The sequence below is a fragment of the Apodemus sylvaticus genome, chromosome 22, assembly GCF_947179515.1.
Source record: "Apodemus sylvaticus chromosome 22, mApoSyl1.1, whole genome shotgun sequence".
Taxonomy (NCBI): Eukaryota; Metazoa; Chordata; class Mammalia; order Rodentia; family Muridae; genus Apodemus; species Apodemus sylvaticus.
The window spans coordinates 18,002,417-18,024,205 of record NC_067493.1 but is presented as its reverse complement, the minus strand read 5'-3'; positions in this window follow the sequence as shown (position 1 = coordinate 18,024,205).

The window sequence follows — 21,789 nt, the reverse complement described above, 5'->3', positions numbered from 1 at the left end:
TTTATAGATTGTCCACATGATCTGGGACAGGAAGATACAGCTTCTAAACTTGATGGCTGTGTGTCACAGGTCAACTCAGGCAGCATGTCAGCGCTCCACCTGCCTCCCAGTGCTTCTCTCTCTCTCTCTCTCTCTCTCTCTTTCTAAGATTTTTATTTATTTTATATACACGAGTACACCATTGCTCTCTTCAGACGCACCAGAAGAGGGCATCAGATCCCATTACAGATGGTTGGGAGCCACCATGTGGTTGCTGGGAATCGAACTCAGGACCTCTGGAAGAACAGTCAGCAGCGCTCTTAACCAACGAGCCATCTCTCCAGCCCCACCCCCACCCCCAGTGCTACTCTTGATGATACTTGTTGTTGCTGAACAGATGCAGGATGTATGTTTAATACATGCCAGTCACTGCTAGAGAGGTCTCTGAGCAGGGCTGGGAACACGGCTCAGTGGTAGAACACACCTGCCTTGCACTTCCCCCAATACACTCCTCCACAGCCAAAGAGAAAAATCAAGTCATTTATGAGCATCGAGTCATTGTCTAACCAAAACTGGATCAGCACTGACACCCATGATATCCCGCTAAAAATAATTTTACAGGGGATGTAACCCAGTGGTAGATCACGCCAAAAGTCCTGGCAGTCTACCTCCAGTGTTACAGAGAAATCGTTATCACAAGTTTCCTTCCCCATCTGAGGGAATGTGCCTCTAAGACCCCCCACAGTATGCCTGAAACCACAACAAACACCAAACCCTACACATGCTAATTTCCTCACTCGTCCACACAAGCCTTTAATAAAGTTTAATTCGTAAGTTAAGCCCAGTAAGATATTGATGTGAACAATCATAAACAAGAACGTTTGTAAAAAAATATACAGTGGTGAGGTTGCCAATGTCGCTGCTTGTGTGCATAGGGACCATTGATACATAAAGTCAGAGTCCCTTGAGCACGGGTAGCACAGCATTGTGCCTGTAGACCCCTCAGCCAAGCAGACTGTGCAGTGCCAGTCAGGTAGCCCATACAGTGTGGAACCGCTGGCGGGAGAGAAAACAAACGCCAACTTCATCACACGTCCCTGAACGGTCTGCAATCTAAAACTCCGGGCGTTTATTTCTGTGGTTTCCCATTTGCTGTTCTCTGGTAGTTGAGCATGAACAGCTGAGGCTGCAGAAACCGAAACTGTGGATAAGGGGGTGTATTAGTCACACCCCCACTTCACTGATGATAACTGAGGGGGCAGAAAGGTCGTAGCTGTCCGCACGGTGCCCCTCGGCCAGCAGATGGCAGAGCGGTCATTCCGTCTGTCTCTCTACAGAGGATGCTTGGAACTACTTAACCCTCTTGGGGTCTTTGACAGAGTGCTAAGAACAAAGGTGACATCTGATTGTCTGTGGTGGTCTGAGAAGAGATTCCATCCCATCTGTCCCACAAGCACCTAGAGGCTACACTCCGAGTCAGGGAGGAATGGACTGCTGGGCAGGTTCCTATCTCACTTGGAGACGAGTTCCAAAAACACCACAAGTCCCCAATCCCAAAACATTCATTCTAGTTCAACACACTTGTCCGTCGGGATGTTCATCGAGACCAATCAGAACATTTGATTTTGAGTAACTCCAACAGACAGTAGAACTTCCAGGGCTGCAGAGCAGAGGACCAGCCACATCCGGGTGACCATCACTTTGCAGGAGTGAGCCAACCTCCTCTCTTACCTTAGATTGCTTACATTCACAAGCCTGGACCCTTTTGAAGACCACTAACAACGGGGTCCAGCCCAGGTTCCTCAGATCCCTCGACCATGGAGTGCTGGTCACACTGCGGTGACTTTGCTTGATGTGTCAGAGCTGATAGATGGGTCACCAACTTGGGTCAGTAAAACCATTCAGCTAACACCACACATTCAAAGAGTTGTCAGGAACCCCGCCTGACACAGGCCCAGTCTTCCAGTGACATTCTAGAGTAACCCCGGGTATCTTCAGAAGGGGCCTTCTCACTCCTGGAAGATATAATGGCGGCTGCACAGTACAGTCACTTCGAGACTCTGGCTTCTGGGCATCGTGTATCCTTTCACTTGAGGTCTGCAGCAGCCTGTGTGAGAAGCAGGAGAGTATCCTGTTCTATTTTCAAGACAGGGCCTCGTTACATATCCCTGGCTGTCCTGAAACTCGCTCTATAAGCCAGGCTGGCCTCACATTCAGAGATCTGCCTGCCTCTGCCCCTCCAGGTTTGGGTTCTAAGGTGTGCACTGCTATACCCTGCTACAGGCAAGGATCTTTATATTTTTGCTTTTCTCTTGAGAACACTTAGGCTCAGAGAAGATAAACACATGTTCAAAGCCATACCTGTAGTAAGATTTAGGCTGGAGAGATGGCTTGCTGGTTAGGAGCACTGACTGCTCTTCCAGAGGTCCTGAGTTCAATTCCCAGCAACCACATGATGGCTCACAACCATCTGGAATGAGATCTGATGCCCTTTTCTGGGGTGTCTGAAAACAGCTACAGTGTACTTACATATAATAAATAAATAAATCTTTTTTAAAACAAAGATTTAAGACGCGATATGACTGCAGATCTGAATGATTCTGAGCCTATACTTTTTCACCAGGAGGTAGGAGTTGGGGGGTGGGGGGAGCTGCTCACAGGGAGTGGCCTTCGGTCCATAGCCACCCCCAATGGCATGGCTGTCTTGCAAATAAACCACAGCTATGTTTAGCCTTTACAGCTATAAGATGCCTGCTCTACGCATGCACACACACACACACACACACACATACACACGAACGACACTTTCCAGCAACTACAGCAGTTGCTCCTGTAAATGTATCATTTCCCAAATTCTTTCAAACAAAATTTTGTATTCAGGGCCAGGCTTCCTTGGGCCTCACCGGCTGAGTGTCTGTGGTACCCGTGTGGCACCAAGACCCGCTATAACAATGCTTTCAACAAGCAATGTAATGATCACTGATTCTTCCCAACCCAAATTGAGAACAAAGGAAGACATTCAAGTAGCAAGCAGGCTTCCTCTAGCTTGAACATGGCGATTCCCAGAAGCACACAGCGGCTGACCCATACCGCGCATCCCAAATTGTGTCCTCCTCAGGTCTGCACCCTCTCCGATCCTCCTGAGTCCTTGGCAGGACAGAAATGCCAGGGATGTTTTCTATAATTGCAAACAACAAAAGGCTTTCACACGTCGGGATGAGTGACTGTTAGAAAGTCTGCTCTTGCGATGGTGGCTCGAGCGAGGCCACATCCTTAGGCGACATTGTGAGGGTCATATGCCTCAGAGGGGAAAGGTGAAGCTGGGAAGGACAGAGGGGGAGAAAGTCAGAAAGGAGGAAAAGAGGGAGGCGGGTCCCACTTGTGGATCACCCGCCAGCACAAGCACAGTGGGCCTTTGTCACCTGTGAGCCACCATGTTATAGCTACGAGGAGACAGGGTACCAGTGACGCAGCCTGTGACTGCGTGAGGAGCCGTGGGAAGAGATCAGATGCTCACCACAGGTGATGTCGGGAGGGCTTTGTCCTGTGACTTCTCCTATTTTGTCTCATGGACTCCTCAAAACCAGCTCTGTCAGGCAAGTGCATGGTTTACATCCTGGCGGTATGGAAGCCAGGGCAATCGCTCAGAGCCATATATTGGTGTCTGGGAAACAAGTCTCCCCGTCTGCCTCTTGCGTTCTCCCTTCAAAAATATGTCTTTTTCTGCTACGCCCCAAACACCATCTTCTTGTCCAAATTCTCAGCTGAAACCTGACACCTCCTCCAGGGGCTCCTCCGGCCCTTACTGATCCGTGTGCGGTCTTTGGGCTTTCCTTAGCTCACATGCAAGGCTCTGGTGGGCACCAATGACACCTCTCCTGTTCCTTCCTTGCCTTGATGGCCGTTCAGTGGACAGCTGTTCAAAGAGAATGACTCTGAACTGCTCCGCCCTGGCTCTGCTGACTTGGCCCCTGGATTCCTTTCCAGTAGGTCCGTAGTACCTGCACCTGATAGTCTCAAAGAAAGAACCTGCCACATGACAGTTCTAAAGGGGGAAGGGCACCACACCCACCCCACCCCTGACAACTCCAGATGACTGGACTTACATGCTTCTATGATTTCAAAGGGTTCTCCAAAGTTCATGTATTAGAAGCTTAGTTTCCCAGTGGACATACCAGAGGCAATGCTTACAGAAAGACATAGGGTGGAATTGATGTTACAAGAATGTGTCAGTTACCTAGAAGGTAGATTTGTGATTAAAAAACCATGCTTGGCCCTCTCTGACCCTCCTGCCTCCTGGAATGATGCAGAAGGAAGGTTCTTGCCAGTTGTAGCCTTCTGGTCTTAGACCTTCCAACTTCTAGATCTCAAGCCAAAAAAAAAAAAAAAAAAAAAAATCTACTTTCTTTACTGGACAGGAATTTAGATCAAGAGAGCCACAAGTCTCTCCTAAAACCTTCTTTTCTTTAAGAATCACCCAGCCTCGGGTACTCTGTTATAGAAACACAAACCAGACTAAGAGGCTTCATTTAGCCTAGAATGAAGCAACATTTGGGTTCTCCCAATGGCAACTTAATGAGTGTAGTGTGAAGTTCTCAGCTTTGAAAAGGTCAGGGGAAGCTGGAGCTGAACCAGCAGACAGTGACAGTGGATGCCTTCTAACGGTGTCCCCAGCTGCCTCAGAGGCACCCCCAGGAAGTGGGAGCAGCAGCGTTACCCATGCTGCTCCTTGTCATCCCTTCCCTTGGGGTTCAGCCCTCTGACAATGAGGGGCAGCACTGTCATGCACAATCGTGCTGGGCCACATTCATAGCTATCCTGGGACACATGCGGCTCATGAGCTTCTTAGGTTGGACACGCCTGAGCAGAGTCTCCTGACGCATGGCTCCTGTGTCTCGGTGAAGGGCAGACACCTGTAGTGGAGTCAGTAAGAGAGGCCAGTGCTCCAAACCCGGCTAATCCTCATGGCTGCCTGACTTCAGTGATGTGGAAAAAGATGAACCTGGCTGGCTTGGCCATACTACCCAAGGGGGAAGAACCTTCTGGAATCCAAGGAGGGGCCTCCTATTGAACTGACAAAGAGGCCGGGCTGCTCCAGTCCTGAACATAGGTGGGGCTGACCTAGCAAACACCTGACAGAGTTTTCCCATCCCCATCAGGTAGGAACCAATCCCTGCTAGAGCACTCTGTGGGCATAATGAACATCTTCCCCCAGCACATGAGCGTGTATGTGTACACACACACACACACACACACAAGCAGGAACCCCGCCTGTTCAGAAAGCTCAGCCGTGGTGGTGGCCTGTAGCCCCGCAATGAGCTCTGTCAGCAGTCCCGCCCCTTCTTCATGGAAACAATCACAAGTTTACAGCAAACTAAAACGTGGCTTGAGAAAAACCCAGTCTCCGGCTGGCAGGCCCAGTGGCCTGCCACATTAATCTCAGTCCCAACTCCAACCGGACTTCTATTCATCACTGCCTACTGCCATGGGAGACTCCAAACCCAGCCTCCAGGCCCTGGCATCTCCTACATCACAGAGACAGCAACCAGTGGATCTCTTTGTCCCGGGGAACAAATAAGAAATGCACTTCATTCCAACATTGCCTAGTCTAGACTAGGCCAAGACTCTCTATCTCTAGTGGAGGGAGGTGGATGTATGATCTTTGCCCTTAGTATTATTATCATATTTACGATGGGACATCGGCACTTTTTCTCTGAAAGACTCTTGAGTCTTAAACAGTAGTGATCCTTTAGAATGGTCTGTTATAATGTGAGGAACAAATTAGTGCACACTCTTGTGTTGAGGTCACAATCAGAAGCATCAACCTAGCTAGACATGGTAATACAGGCCTGTGACCCTGGCCTAGAAGACTTGCATGTTCAAGGCCAGCCTGGGCTACATATTAAGTTCCAGCCATGTGGACCATATAGCAAGGCTCTGTCTCCAGGGAGGAAAAGTGGGGACCAGAAAATTGGCTTAAGGGTTAAGAGCACTTGCTGATTTCCAGAGGACCCAAGTTCAGGTCCCAGCACCTGTGTCAGCTGGCTCACAACTGCATGAAACTCTAAATCCAGAGGATCCGATGCCCTCTTCTGGCATGCACGCATGCATACACACACACACACACACACACACACACAATTTTTTATAATAGTAACAAAAATTGTATCGAGGTGGAAAATAGGGACTGCTCTGAAAAGCCCTTGAGAAATGAATAAATCCCGAAAGAAACAAAAGATCAGTCTTCCTTCAGAAAATGCTCTTTTAAAATGCAGAGTCACCAGGCAGTGGTCCAGCACTTGGGGGCGCAGAGGCAGGTAGATCTCTGCAAGTCCAAGGACATCCTGATCTACAAAGTGAGTTCCAGGACAGCCAGGGCTACAAAGGAAAACCCTGTCTTAATAAATAAATAAATAATAAATAAATAAATAAATAAATAAAAGCAGACCCAAGTAGGGCGAGCATAGCAGCACAAATTTTTGAACCCACCACTTGGGAAGCAGAAGCAGGTGAATCTCTCTCATCGGTTTGAGGTCAGCCTGATCTACCCAGCGAGGTCTAGGACAGCTGGGACTATGTAAAGAGACTTTATCAAAAGAACATGAAAAGAAAGAAGCAAAGAGAACATCATTATATGCAAGAAACCTATGCTAATGAGCTAACAGAAGGGCAAAGGAAGACTGAGCATGTGGTGAGGGTGGGGGAGATGCTATGGGAAAGAGAGGGAGAGGATGGAAACAGGCTGCAAGAGCCTTGGGAGTCTTGGAGGACATACAACTTCCCAAGTGTGTTAGTCAGCTTTCCGCTACTGTCACCAAGTACCTGAGACAGTCAATTTAAAAAGGCGAAAGATTTGAAGGCTTCTCAAATAATGGTGGGCCAGAAGTTAAGCAGAAAAAAAGGGGCTATGGTCCCAATATCCACTTCATGCCCACAATGACCTATTTCCTTCAAATAGACTCTACCTCCTCAGTGTTCCACCATGTCCCAGTAAAACCACAGGATGAGGGCCACACCTCCAATACTTGGGTCTGTACGGGACACATCTCAGAAGTGCTATGTCGATGGGGTGAGATGGGGTGTCCAGTACATTACATGTGACTCCATGGTCTCCAGGGACATCTAAAACCAAGATGTTTGATGGCTCAGTATATAAAACTCTTGCAAGAAATTGGAGCTCTGGTCCCTAGCAACCACATAGATATTGTGGCTCACCTATAATGCCAGCACTCAGGAGTCAGAGGCAGGGGAGCCACTGACTGGTTAGTTAGACTCATGAGAGAAGAGTTCAAGTAAGAGATTGCTTGAATAGAAGATGGAGTGACCTACACACTTTACACACATGCAGACATTCACAAACATGTACAACATGCGCACACACATAAAGATTCATTAGTCCACTTATTCTTTCCGATTCTCCAAATGTCAATGATGGCCTCTGGTAAAACTGTCAGGCTTCTGTTGCATCATAAGATTCGGGGTATGTGGTGGGGCCAGGGGAGGGAGGACTGGGGAAAGAACTCTGTCACCCATGTAAACAGTCAGGTGTGATGTTGTGAGCTTGTAAGCCCAGCACTGGGGAGGTAGAGACAGGCAGATTCTTGAAGTATGCTAGGTAGGTAGCCTAGTCACAAGTCACTGTGCAAGACTCTGTCTCCCATAGGACAAAACAACAACAACAACAACAACAACAACAAAAAACAGCTGGGCGTGGCACACCTTTAATTCTAGCACTTGGGAGGCAGAGACGGGTATAGAAGAGATACATATTCTAGCTAGTCTGTATAGCTCCCGAATAAAAGGCACAAAAACCTGGTAATTACTTTACGAGCTGAACGCCTAGACTGGGCAGGTTCTGAGCTATTCTACTTTATATCCAACCTCTAGCCCCTTGTTACTTATAGTGTGAGTCTTGCTGGGTTTGGCTGAGTACAGGCTAACATGTGTAAGGCCCCAGGCTCTACTAGCAATATTGAAAACCAGTCAGCTAAATAAGCAACATCTGCATACAAAAAATAATGATAGATAGATAGATAGATAGATAGATAGATAGATAGATAGATCAAAAGAACAAATGTGAGGACCAATAGGGATTTATTCTGAAGTGTGGAAACTTGATAGGTCAAGCATCAGAGAAAGTCACCTTAGAGGAAGGCAAAATTCACTGTATTTTGTACAAACTTCACTTCACAACCAGTCTCCCTACCCCCATGATATTGATATCAAGCAAATTAACAGACTCACCTGTGTTATCTTAGAACATGCTGAAGCTAGTAGATTCTGGTTGATGACCAAGGCAGCTGGCATGTGGCTCAGTGGTACAGTACCTGCATCACATGCACATGGCCTTGGGATCAGCTCGTAGCACTACAGAAACAAAAAAGTGAAAATGAGAAGTAAAATAATGTGTGTTTATTCCTATAAACAAAACAATAGAAACTCGTTCTAGGCTAATGTAAATCACCGTTAACAGATTCTCAAATGTGATAGTTTCTGTTCTGCATGACCTCTGTTGTTAATGGATTCCCCCAAACCCTTCTGTGGAATCTCAGTAAGAATGAGATGGTCTAAAGGGAGGTGAAACAGTCCACCCTGCAGGGAAGCTCCTTAAGCTCAGAAAGTACACAATTCGAAAGCTCCCGGAAGTTCCCGAAACTGGCCAAATACATTATTAGGTCCCTCCCTTCCTTAACCATACATAAACAATAAGGTCTGCTGAGAGGCATTCTCTGACAATCTGAGATGCCTGCAAGTAGAGATTAGCCAACCTGTCTGAAAGAAGCAGAGACTAGCCAAGATGTTTGGGAGAGGCTCTGGCCAACTGGTCTACCTGGAAAGGACACTCTCCAACCTATTGAACTTCCTGCAGGCTGTTCAGTGCACTCCAGGTTTCCAGCTTTCAACACCCCAGTTGTCTTTGACTCATTTCTACTCCTGTAAGTAATCCTTCACCCATATTCCAGTAACTAACCCCAATAAAACTCATAGGCTCAATACATGGAACTTGGGTAGTGTCTTAGTCAGGGCTTCTATTCCTGCATAAACGTCATGACCAAGAAGCAAGTTGGGGAGGAAAGGGTTTATTCAGCTTACACTTCCACATTGCAGTTCATCACTAAAGGAAGTCAGGACTGGAATTCAAGCAGGTCAGGAAGCAGGAACTGATGCAGAGGCCATGGAGGGATGTTCCTTACTGGCTTGCTTCCCCTGGCTTGCTCAGCCTGCTCTCTTATAAAACCCAAGACTACCAGCCCAAAGATGGCACCACCCACAAGGGGCCCTCCCTCTTGATCACTAATTGAGAAAATGCCCCACAGATGGATCTCATGGGGGCTCTTCCCCAATGAAACTCCTTTCTCTGTGATAACTCCAACCATTGTCAAGTTGACACACAAAACCAGCTAGTACAGGTAGTATCTACACTTTGGTTTGTTATCAGTTATCTGAGATTAGCAGACTTTGTTCATGCCTTCCTAGGAATAGCATTCCAGAACAGCCCCTGAGCCTCCTAGTGGCTAGCTTGGATTTGTTCTCAAGGTGAAGGAAGGGCTCCTAGAGAGCACAGAAGTATATAGGGCTTGGAACCAACATTTCATCACCTTCCAAGTCACCTGCCAAGGCAAGTGACAAGATCTGTCTAGATGCAAAAGGCAAGTAACAAGCTACTTCTTGGCAGGTGAGCTATAATCTCAGACCAAAATTGCTCTGAGGCCACCATCTCTTTTGATTTTATTATTTATTTATTTATTTATTTATTTATTTATTTATTTATTTATTTATTTATTTATTTATTTATTTGAGACAGGGTTTCTCTGTGTAGCCCTGGCTGTCCTGGAACTCACTCCAGACCATGCGGGCCTCGAACCCAGGCATCTGCCTGCTTCGGCCTCCCCATTGCTCTGCCTGCTTTGGCCTCCCGATTGCTAGGACTGAAGGCATGTGCCACCCCCTTCCTAGCTAACTTTTGATTTCCCCGTAATAGCAAAAACAAGGCAGAGCTACAGTGCTGGCAGCTGTTGACAGTTTAGGGAGGCACATATTCTGGAGTCCTGTTGGCAGGCCAGAAGATGAAATACTCAGTGCAGCTGTAAACACCCCACAAATTGGGTGTTTTCAAATTGGGACTGAGCTCTGCCTCCTCCTCAGTCTCCAGAGTTATCACCACAGCTGTCATCGGCTGTGAACTGAGAGTTCAAAAGACTGTTTGGAAGCATGGGGATCTTCATGATATTAAACAGTTAAAACATTTCTAAGCACCTACTAAGCATTAGGTTAAATTGATGACTCATCGCTGGGCATGGTGGCACACACCTTTGATCGCAGCAGCAGAGGCAGGAGGATCTCTGGGTCAGAGACCAAGGTCTACACAGTGAGTTCTAGGGCAGCAGCTGGAACTACACAGAGAAACCCTGTCTGGGAGGGGAGGTTTGTTTGTTTGTTTGTTTGTTTGTTTGTTGTTTGGCTGAGACAGGGCATCATCTGGAAGAGCAAACTGCCCCAGATCTCACTATGTCAACCATTTGGCCTCAAGCTCACAGTGTTCTTCCTGTCTCAGACTCCTAAGGGCTGAGATTACAGGGGTGAGCTGTCCTGCTCAGCCCTCATTGTGTGGATCTGGGCAGTGAAACTACTGTTGGGTATTTCAGATCTTATTTTGGCTGCTAGACGTAATGGTACATGCCTCCAGAGACAGAGGCAGGAGGATCTCTGTGAGTTCCAGACCAGCCTGAACTACACAGTGAGAGACTGTCTATAAATAAGTAAGTAAATAAATAAATGCTAGTTGAGCTGGCTGTATTAATGAGTAAGAGTATTCTGTTAAATGAAAAATTATCAAAATGTAATAAATATATTTTCCACATGAAAAATTTGTGGGAGAAATATTTTGCTGAGGATTTAGCTCAGTGACGGAGCACTTACCTAGCATACGCAAGCCTCAGAGGGTTTTCTGTCTCTAGCACACAAAGTAGTGAGTTTCTTCGTGGCATTTGCATAAAGAAACTTAGCAGTTGCACATAAAGGTCCGGGGGTCTATTCCCAGCATCAACAACAGCAGCAGCAACAAAAATCTGGAATAATATAAAGCAAAGTACTGACAGTCACCTGTGAGTGATGGATTTAAGAATTTTTTTCTATTTAGTGCTATTACTGCTTAAATGTTTCTTTCTAGATTTGTTTATTTTATTTTATATATATGAGTGTTTTGCCTGTGACAGAGGCTACTTCCACCAAACGCCTGCTTTGAACTTGGAAGAAAAAGACCTGAGCAGTATTCAGTCGCTAAGGCCACTTCCAGGATGATTTCATGCCAGTCTAGCTTGCTTTAGACCTGAAAAAGAGTGAGTATTCTCCCAACCCACGCACATCCCAATCTATGCATTGATGACAAGGGTGAATACATTTCCCTCTACACCGATGTAGTTAAGTCTCTATCCCTTCTTTTTAACCCAGCACCATTTCCAAATCAATTTCTATGGAGAAAGACTACCTGGACATTTAAATCCATCAAAAAGGAGTAAATGAGCATTTCAGATACATCTATCAAGAGAAGTGCCCCCTTCTCCCCATCATTGTGGGGTTTTGTCAGCCGCCTGTCAGATGAATGTCCCCATAAGTGTTTATTAATCATCCTCGTACTCGATGATGGGCCTGGACACTTCACTCTTCTGCATCCGCGACACACAGAGGATGCAGTGGGCTCCTTCGATCTGTCCCTCCATGCAGTTACTTACTTTGTTAAAGTTAATTTCCGCTCATTTCTGGCTTTGATGGAAAGATTCCTTTATCAGTTCAATTCATGTGTGTTGTCTGCAATCAAGGCAATATTGTCTGCTAATGTGAGGTACATTTGATGCTCTGTCTCTCCATCTTATGCTAACGCCTTTCTTCTGCTGGTCCTGTAGTGGAGAATTTGGGATGAGGCTCCCTCCCTGGTCTTCAGAGACAAGCTGTGAGTTGCTGAATGACAGTCATTCATCTCTTCCTAGAATTCCTGGGCTGGAGAAGTGATGGGTTCCTGTTTATCCCAGGAATCACCTAGGTTGAAAAACAAGTTGATTGAAAAAAGAAGGGACTCAGTGGCAGTTTGGTATTCTGCCACATCTTCAGGGCCAACACTCATTCTGCAACTCAATACTCCCTGCAGTAGGCACGAAATGAAGGTTTCTGCCATCTATGCCCAAATTCATTATATCCCAACCAGCCTTACACACCCTTTCTTATTCTATCTTTCCAGTCTCTCTTCTCTCTCTCTCTCTCTCTCTCTCTCTCTCTCTCTCTCTCTCTCAACCTCATGCCCTCTGTGGTTCTGAACTCAAGGCTTTCAGAGAGTGGGAAGCTGGGGGAAAGGATATGGCTTGAGTTTGCCCTGATAAAAGACGGGGAAAGAGCACAGAGCATCTCGGGAGGGCGTTGGTTGGTCCTTTGGTGTTGCTTGCTGCTACCTGCCTGATCCCTGAGCTGCTGGCTTCTGCTACAGAAGAAAGGGGAGAAGACAGATCAGTTGAGCCCAGAAAGTCTCAAAAGCAAGCTTCCTGATGGGAATTCCCTTGTGGGCCACAAACAAATCTGATTGACGACTCAGGGTGAAAGATCACTTTCACCCTTAAAGGGCAAACTGATTGTTCTAAAGGCAAGACCTACTTATGGCAAGACGACCATTTTTCAATACAAACCACCTTAAGTGGGATCGTTGCTGTCTGTTTGGTACCCACTTCACTCCTTTTAAATCGACAAGCTTCTCTCTCTGTGAGTCTTACTAGGATGGTCTGTTCTGTTGACAAACACCTTCACAACAACCTTTATTTCAGGTAGTGTCAATGCAAAAAGGAAAGTTGTGGTCGGTTCCTTGGGATGGAGGTGCTCCCCCAGGTTCCTCCCCCAGAGAAAGCTTCACCCATGGCCTAACATTCTTTCACACTCGGAAAAAAAAAAAAATCAGACTCAGCTTCTGTGGACTGAGAACCCATTCTACCCTGAACCCTTAGCTCTGCATTTTATAAATTCATCAACATTGGTCCTTGGAATGAAGCCTAAGAAATTCCAGACTATCCCAAGCTGAGCCCATTGGCTTTCCATATAAGCGGAGGGTATAAGGTTGTCAGTCTGGCCAGAGACTTCATGCTGTGTTGTTCCGTGATCATAGGGAGGAGAGCAAGCAGGCACATGTGTGTGTATGTGTGTGCGCACGCGTACATGAGCTCATGTGCTCTCAGAGGCCACAGAGGGCACCGGATTCTTTGGAACTGGAGTACCAGGTGATCATAAGCCACCTGATATGGGTACTTACTGAACTTGGCCTCTCTGGAAGAACAGCAGAAACCCTTAACCATTGAGTCATCTCCCCAGGCCCTGAAGTCACCTTGCTGACATATATACTCTTGCAATAATGATGTTGTCCATTCACAACCGAGGCACCTGTTCAAGGTCTCAACTCTGTGGCACTGTGGAATGCTTCTAACACACAGAATCTGGGGGACATGTAGAAACGGTAGCAACGGGTGGTAGCATAAAATAAGGGAAGAGAAAAGTGCCTGTTTTCTAAAAATTAATAGATCCATGAAGGCTCTGAAGCCTTTCCAATCTTTCAATTTACCAATGAGCCAGACTTATCGATGAGGCCATAGACAGCTCTAACCTCAAGAACAATAAAGGAGCTCCAGGATTGGGGGGGAGGGTCTCTGCATTCCTTTCAGACATCTGTCTCCTAAGCAGTGTTTCTTTTACAAGAGTCTTCCTTCATGCTTCTGTTGTAGGCATTCAGGTGAGATGCATCCGCCCTCTAAGTGCGAACACAGCCATCCTGTAAGAAACACAGTTTGCTAGGAACTGGGTCCCAGATAGCTTAGGACTTGACTGTTGAATAGCCCTGTGTGTCAAACCAGCACTGTGGTCCCAATATAAAAGTGACCCCTCAAGGCAGAGAGCCTGCCTATGTGCCAGAGGCTCTGGCTTTGCTTCTCAGAGACCACACACCTTCCGCATCCTCCAGCTGCGTAGGAGAATTCGGTTCTCCAAGAAGGCTGAGGCAGGAGGAGGGAGTCCTTGAGTTCAGAGGCCAGTCCTGATAACTCAGTGAGACTCAAGAAAGAAAGGAGACCAAAGAGATGGTGTAGCGGTGAGGAGTGTTCTATCCTCATAGAGGACCCGAGTTCAGTTCTCAGCACACATGCTGGGTGATTCACCACCACCTGTAACTCCAGCATCTGTGTGCTCTGATGTCTGTGGCCTCTGTGGATATACCTGCAGACACATGCATGCATGCATTCATACACACATATACATCACCCTAAAGTAATTAATTCAAGAAAGAAAAAGACAAGCCAAGAGGTGGTGGTACATGAGGCAGCTGGATCTGAGAGTTTGAGGCCAGACTGGTCTACAGATTGAATTCTGGGACAACTAGGACTACACAGAAAACCCCTGTCTTGAAACACCCCAGGTCCCCAAAAACAGAGAAAGGGGGAAAAAAGGAAGGGATCAGAAAGAAAAGAGAAGTCTCTTCCTGCCTCTGGTTTTGAGGTATCTAGAGTTAACACACCCATAGACAGGAAACACAGTGGCTAGACTGGCTCAGAGATATTGTGTCTGCATCGCATGTTCAAAGCTCTGGGTTCAAAGCCCAGAGCCATAGGGTAGGGGCTTGAGAAGAAAGTATAAAGTCCAATGGAAATGTCCAAAGTCAGGGTTTCAGAAGGGGAGAAGGGGGAGCCATTTAATACAACAGACTTAAGTCTGCAAGGTGACACAACTGGAGACTCATTACCCAGTGCCACAAGGGTCCTTAATGCCGCTGACCTGGTTAAGATGAAGAGTTTGATGCTGTGTGTTTCTTATCCTCCTCCTTTGGCTTAGACCTAGGAAGTAGGTCTTTAATAATTCTACCTAGCATTCAGCCATTAGAAACAACGAATTCATGAAATTCTTAGGTAAATGGATGGAGCTAGAGAACATCATACTAAGTGAGGTAACCCAGACTCAAAAGATGAATCATGGTATGCACTCACTATTAAGTGGATATTAACCTAGAAACCTGGAATACCCAAAACATAATCCACACATCAAATGAGGTACAAGAAGAAAGGAAGAGTGGCCCCTTGTTCTGGAAAGACTCAATGAAGCAGTATTCAGCAAAACCAGAACGGGGAAGTGGGAAGGGGTGGGTGGGAGGACAGGGGGAGAGAAGGGGGCTTACAGGACTTTTTGGGAGTGGGGGGGCTAGGAAAGGGGAAATCATTTGAAATGTAAATAAAAAATATATCGAATAAAAAAAAGATTCAAAAAAAAAAAGACATTTTATAAAAAAAAAAAAAAATTCTACCTAGCAGCTGGGGCTGTAGCTCAGTGACAGAGTACTCGTATAGCATACAGGAGGCCCTCGGTTCAATTCCCACCACCAAAACAATAACAAAAACTGAGACTACCAAGAATAAGCCCGTCCGTCTGGAAAGTTCCAAGTCCTCCAGCAGTCTGTGAGTGAAACCTTGTTCAGTGGAGGCTTTCGGTTTCCAGGTTTCACCTGGAGCTGTGAGACTACACCCCACTTAAAGCGGTAGCACCCCACTTAGAGGAGCCAGCATCACACTTAGCATTTCTTTCAAAGCCACCCACAAACTCTGTGGTCATAGACAAGTCTCCCAGAAGCCCAGCTTCTCCATATCTGGGGTGGTGCTGGAGCTCTGAGCAGTTGTCTCCTGAGCAACCAGGCTAAACAGAGGACATCAGTTACATTTGAAATCTCAACGCGCTGCTTAGTATAAGTGTATTACGTACACCCCCACAGTATTGGAAGCATACCTCTACTAAAGAAACTATTTTGTTTATATGAAATTCAATTTTGTGTAGGTGTCCTAAATGTGACAGGCCTCCCTGGAGGAACCAGCCTATATATTGCTTCTGTTTTCCAATTCTTCTATTTTTTTGTTTTTTGTTTTTTTTCTTCAGTCCTTTTTCTAAGGCTGTGAGAAGACACCATAACCAAAGCTACTTGTAAAAGTAAGCATTGGATGTCTGAGTTCATAGTCCCAGAGTGTTGGAGTCTGTGGCCATTGTGGCGGAGAGCATGGCAGCAGACAGGCAGGCATGAGCTAACTGCGAACAGCATGGGCTTTTGAAACTGCGAGGCCTATTCTTGATGCCACACCTCCTCCAACAAAGCCACCACATCTCCCAATCCTTCCTACTTCCACCAACGAGGAACCAATCATTCAAACAGATGCTGGGGGTGGGTAGGGGGCGTCATTTAAACTGCACAGCTATCTTCTAGGGGAGGCTTTCCTAACGTGTCTTCTTAATGTGAGCATCCCCCAGGAATATATCTACAATCCTCTTTACCTCCGTCCCTGTCTCCATCCTAAGATTAACGCCACCATCTTGACACACATATGACCAAGTCTCTCCCCATTTCTAGTCAACCTTAACTTTGCATCTTCCTCTGCCTGTGGGACATTCGCACAATGCTCCGAAGGACTGAACTCCAGCAGGTGCGCCCATCTGTGTCAGATACCGGCAAAGCAGAGCTATCAGTGGATCTGGTGGGTAAGTTCTTGCTCTGGCCTCTGATACTATCACACGGTCATCTCTCCTGACGAGCATCTAGGAGGTGGCGGGCATGATGGATAGCTCTGTTCCTGATGTTTCTCTCTAAGACATGCCTGTGCACGTTTGTGCATTTGCACACCCTCTCACACATTTTTTAATTGGTCCTAGCCTTTAAGTCCTCTTTAGTTTCTCTGAGTAGTTCCTTGTCTGGTGTTCCTGACCCCACCTCAGGTGACTGGCACTCATTGCTTGGCCTAATCCAGTCTCCTTTCTTCTTCTCCCTGTTCACTCATTAATTTGCAAAGTGATTTGCTGGACTCTTTTTGTCTCCACCAGGAGTCCAAATATCACATTTCTCAGACCTAGATATGACTTGACTACTCCCCTGGCCTAACAATCTTGGAACTTGGAGTTTGTGATGGTTTGACTATGCTTGGCCCAGGGAGTGGTGTTATTAGGAGGTGAGGCCTTGTTAGAGTAGTGTGGTCTTGTTGGAGGAAGTGAAGGCACCCTCCTCCTAGCTGCCTGGAAGACAGTCTTCTCCTGGTGGCCTTCAGCTCAAGATGTAGAACTCTCAGCTCCTCCTGTGCCATGCCTGCCTGGATGCTGCCATGCTCTTGCCCTGATGATAACGGACTGAACGTCTGAACCTCTAAGCCAGCACTAATTAAATGTTGTCTGTCTTAGGATTTTACTGCTGTGAACGGACACCATGACCAAGACAACTCTTACAAGGCAGGCATGGTGCAGGAGGAGCTGAGAGTTCTGTCTTCACCGGAAAGCTGCTAGTGGAAGACTGGTTTTCAGATATCTAAGGTGAAGGTCTTAAAGCCTGCCCTCACAGTGACACACCTACAACAAGGCCATGCCTTCTAACGGTGCCACCCCCTGGGCCAAGCGTATTTAAACTGTGACATTGTGTTTTATAAGAGTTGCCTCGGTCGTGGTGTCTCTTCATAGCAATGGAATCCCAAACTAAGGCAGAGGGCATGTATTGCTTTTGCAGAGGAGCCCTGCTCTGTTCCCAGCACTCACATGGTGGTCCACAACTATCTGTTCTGGTTCCCTCTTTGACCTCTAAGGGTACCAGCATACACATGGTGCACAGACATATGTAGGTGCTATTTCTTAGCTATTTTATTGGGTTCTTATATCTACCACCCTTCCAAACCATATTTCACCCTAATTCCTTCCAACCCCCAACATTAGGAGAGAAAGAAGGTCAGAGGGGAAGGGGGGGTGTAGACCTCTTTAGACAACTTCCTGCTGATTAGGGACATTGAGTTCCTTGGGGCAAGTCCAGTCTTTGTAGTCAGGTTATCCAATTTCTTTGTTCATGATCACTTGAGGAACCACAGGAGCAGCAGGGGGAGCAGCAGCCTCCACATTTACCACCACCACCCCCTTTCAGAGTTCCAAATGAAAACCCGCTGCAGCTGGCAAAAATCACTCCCCTCTTAGAGCACGAGGCAATCACAGTTAATGGCTGTGGACAAACTAAACCAGCCCCATATCCCACACCAGGGATTAAAACACAAGCATGTTCACATAGCATAACTGGGATTTTAAAGAAACCAAACTTCTCACTACAGACATATGTACAGGAAAAGCACACATGCACATACATTTAAAACAAAAACTTAGCTGGGAGCAGTGATGCATCCTCCAATCCCAACGCTTGAGAGGCGGAGGGAGAGGCAGGTGGATCTCTCCCTAAATTCAAGGCTAGCCTGGTCTACAGAACTAGTTCCAGGTCAATCAGGGATACACAGAAAAAATTGTCTTTAAAACCAAGAAAGAAAAGAAAATTAAAGGAAGGAAGAAAGGAAGGAAGGGAGGGAGGGAGAGAGGGGGGGAAGGAAGGAGGGAGGGAGAGAGGAAGATCAATCTTGGGAGTCAGGCTTGATGGTACGTGCCTTTGATCCCATCACTCAGGAGTCAGAGGCAGGGGGATCATTATGAGTTTCAACCAGTGTGGTCTACAGAGCCAGTTCCAGTACAGCAGGGGCTACATAGCGTATGTTTGTCTCAAAAGAAAAAAAAAATAGAGCTAAACAAATAAATCTTGGGACATGTGCAGAAAGTCAAGGGTGTCAGCATGAGTCTTCCTGACTGGGCCTCATCTTCTCTTCCTGTGCATGCCCATATGTGATCATCATGGCGCACACCCTCCCCCGGACATCTTCCTCTTCCGGTTGCAGTCAATACTCCCTGTCATGTCTAGCCTGTCTCTCCTCACTGGGACAGCTGGCTGGCAAGCCCCTGGGCCAGCTGTCTAGACACCTGCTGCTCAGGAGAGAGATTCTTTCCTTACAACAGAAATTCTCTGGTACCTCTGCCCCTCCCTCCCCCCCAAAAAAAAACAAACCAGCAGACTTGTGCTGCTCTTTCCTAGGTGTGGCCTGTATGTATCTCTTCCGGTTCTAATTCACCCTCTTCTCTTTCATAAACAGGAAAGATCTCAGACATGAAGTCTTTCACCATAAGAACTGCCTTGAATGGAAGTCATTTTGTCTCTAGGAGAACCTGCCTCGGGAGGCTGGGGGTAGATGGGGCACTCTTTGGTTTATTTGTCTGATGTTTAGTTAATAAACGCATTGATCATCGGGATTAGGGAGGACCAGGAGATTCCAAGACCCTTGACCTCCTGGGTCTTACCACTTCTGCCAGGCCTGTGAGGCTTCTCACGGTCCAGGTAGAATTAGTCTAGGCGGGCACATCAGAAAATCCAAGGAAATCCTGCTTCCCGAGTGAGTTCTTTCTGGTTGATTTAGTCTCCCAACAAATAAGCTTACTATCAGCTAGGGCCTTTTTGCAGCAGATACAGCGACCCTCATTGCCCCAGAGCATGGATTTCAGGGTGGTGAATCAGAAAAGCAACGGTGCAAAAGGCACAATAAACTAAAAGTTGCTTCTGAGGCCAGTAGTTCGGGAGAGAGGGCAGGGAGAAGAATGGTGTTTTAAAGAAGGCTTCTCTTAGAAGGCAAATGATCGTTGAGGGGTGGAGATGGGAAAAAGTCCACATTCGTGCTTTTTTTTTCCCCCTCTTCTTGCAAATATCTCACAAGGGAGGCTGCGGTGTGCACTGGGGAGAAAAGGCCGGGATCACAGAAACGGTTCCAGTGTACCTGATGGACACTTGAAAACCGGCTGGGGGCGGGGAAGCGGGGCGCTGAGGCCCGAGGGGCTGGGGTGGGGGGGGCGGGGGGGGCTGTCGCTGGGCTGTCAGGCTAATCCGGCTGCCTGCTCCCACCCTGCCCCTCCCTAGGGGGCGTTTGTTCCGCGGAGAACAGTTCAGCCAAGGGAAGCTCTGCCTGGAGCTTTCGGCAGAAAGGCAGCTCCGCCGCGGGGGAGACCACAGAGGGACTAGGGGAGAGCAGAGGCAGAGGGCAGGGCGACAGGGCCACCATGCGCCCGGGGCGCGGACCTAGCTGCCTGTGCTGCTCCACGGAGCAGAACTTTCTATCCAGCGATTGCCGAACGGCAGCGGTGGCCTGGGAGCACCGCGCAGGGAGTCCATTACCCATAGTGGAGTTTGGATGTTGGCAGGTTGAGAACGCCTTCTGACTGAGTGAAAACACCCAGGGACTTTACAGTCCCGGCGCCCGGGCTCCCTCACTCCAGAGTTACACAACCAACCGTTTCAACACTTCGGCACAAACCCCGGTCCACTGTGGGGCCGCACATTAAAAAGTGTTATTCGCTTTGAAGGTTTTGTCTAATGGTTCTAAACTGAAAGAAAATGTTTTCCTATTACTTAATTCAATCATAGCGAAGAGACTTGGTAAAAAGCCCACGGATTTTGTCCCAAAGTGTGACAGAGTTCTCTTTGTGTTTGCTTATCCTCCGCTGTCACACACTTTAATTCGCCTCTCTTTATCTGGCATTCAAAACTTTCTTCAATGACATTCAATAAGGTCTAGGGGCTGAAGGGAGAGGGGGAAACTGGTTATTCTCCCCCCCTCCACCCCCATATTCTTTCCCAGTAGCTTTGGCCTTGCTTGTATTCAAGGGCTCTTAACCCTTTCCTTGCTTGGGGCGCTGGGCAGCTCCCAGGAGGGCCCTAGCATTGGCACCTCGACTGACTTGCCAGCTCTGGGGCGCAGCGGCCTCCCCCTTCTACCCTCCGGCAGCGTCCACACCCGTTCCGCCCTTACCCGCCTCAGCCCAGCGGGGAGTCCCTCTCCCAGTCGCGGGCTCTCCAGCCACCCAGCCCAGCCCAAATTTCCCAGAGAGCAATTAGAACGGGAATTAGGCTGCATTGATGCGTACCGGCTGGTTTGCGGGAGCTTTGGGGCCGAGACCATAGCTTGGGGGCACCGCATGCCAAGCACCAGGGGACCACAGACCCCTCACTCTTGCTGGATGGAGAGATGGCACGGCCTCCACGCAGGTTAGCTCCCGCTATTGCGACTCTCCCATTGTCCAGCAGTTGCTCTCTTACACACCCTCTCCCATAACAAATCATCTTTGATTTTTTTTAACCAGTTGTTTGTGGCTGCTCGGATGTCATGAACAGTGCTAACCCATGCAGACGCCTCGGGTTTAGGCGACCTTGCACTGATTCACCCCTCCACCGCCTCTGGAAAGCCCCCCCCCCCTTTCCTGGTTTCACGATTCCGTTGTTCACGGTTCAGAGCAGGTGACTCTGGCGATTTGCAAAATCGAAAGTAGTAAATTCGAAATCTTTTATGCTAATTTCCCATTGTATGTTAACCGCACAGGGACAGAGACAGCTCTGAATCCGGGGATGATTTAAAAAAAAAAAAAAAAAAAAAAAAACCTGAAGCAGTGTACACAGTGCGGGGCATTTGAAGTTGTTTAACCATTGTGTGACCGGGGGTGGGGGGGTGGGGGGGGAAGTGCCGCGATGGGAGGGGGAAGCAAAGGGCCAAAGAAACTGGGAAAGACAGAAGAGCGCTCTTCCTTTCTCTCCAGCCGTGAGAAGGCAAGGCCTTCCAGTGCACCGGCGTGTCGAGTGGAGTGTGCGCGAGTGGAGAGTGCGCGCGCAACGTCCGTGGGAGTCTAATCATCCACACTCACCACATTTAGTGGGGTGGAAGAGTTCCACACTCACGAACTCGGCTTTCACTCCCCTTGCTCTGATTCTGTCCATGTTTTCAAAGGCTACCCACCCGCGTACTTGTTTGGTTGCTGTTTCTTTACATACGCGGCCCTGTTGTTGAAGAAAAGGGCTGGCTGACCAGGGCCCACCGAACAAAGACGAGGAGTCATAGGCAACACCAAAATTGGGACCCTTTGATTTTCAGA